Source organism: Vombatus ursinus, unplaced genomic scaffold, assembly GCF_900497805.2.
Source record: "Vombatus ursinus unplaced genomic scaffold, bare-nosed wombat genome assembly UNPS02014816.1, whole genome shotgun sequence".
Classification (NCBI taxonomy): Eukaryota; Metazoa; Chordata; class Mammalia; order Diprotodontia; family Vombatidae; genus Vombatus; species Vombatus ursinus.
The window spans coordinates 6,134,321-6,134,785 of record NW_020954594.1 but is presented as its reverse complement, the minus strand read 5'-3'; positions in this window follow the sequence as shown (position 1 = coordinate 6,134,785).

The following is a 465-nucleotide window of genomic DNA, read 5'->3' as shown; positions in this document are numbered from 1 at the left end:
CCAGGATCAAATATAAAGTATTCTTTGGCATTTAAAGCTATTATGCCCTTCCGTGTCTGTGTTTCAGATGCACTGGCCTTGCTCTGCCTCGCGTGTGACATCCCCTACTTACGATGCTCTGTGTCTATCTCTCCCTCCCCTCCCACCGCCCGACTTAAAAAACTTAGCTTAGATGCCGCCTTCTGCAGGAAGGAGGTCTTTCCAGGTCCCCTCCCTCATGCTTTCCACTCTGAGATTACCTTCCTTCTATTCTGTATCTCTTTTATATACCTAGTTATTTACATGTCTTCAAGCTCCTTGAGGGCAAAGACTTTACCTTTTTTGTTTTCTCACTGTTTAGCAAAGTGCCCAGCCCATAGAAAACACTTGATAAATGCCTTTTGCTTAATTGTACCCCTTGATACCACAGCTACACTTTACATCATATGCTCTGAAGCAAATTAGAAACTTCATTCCATCCCAACT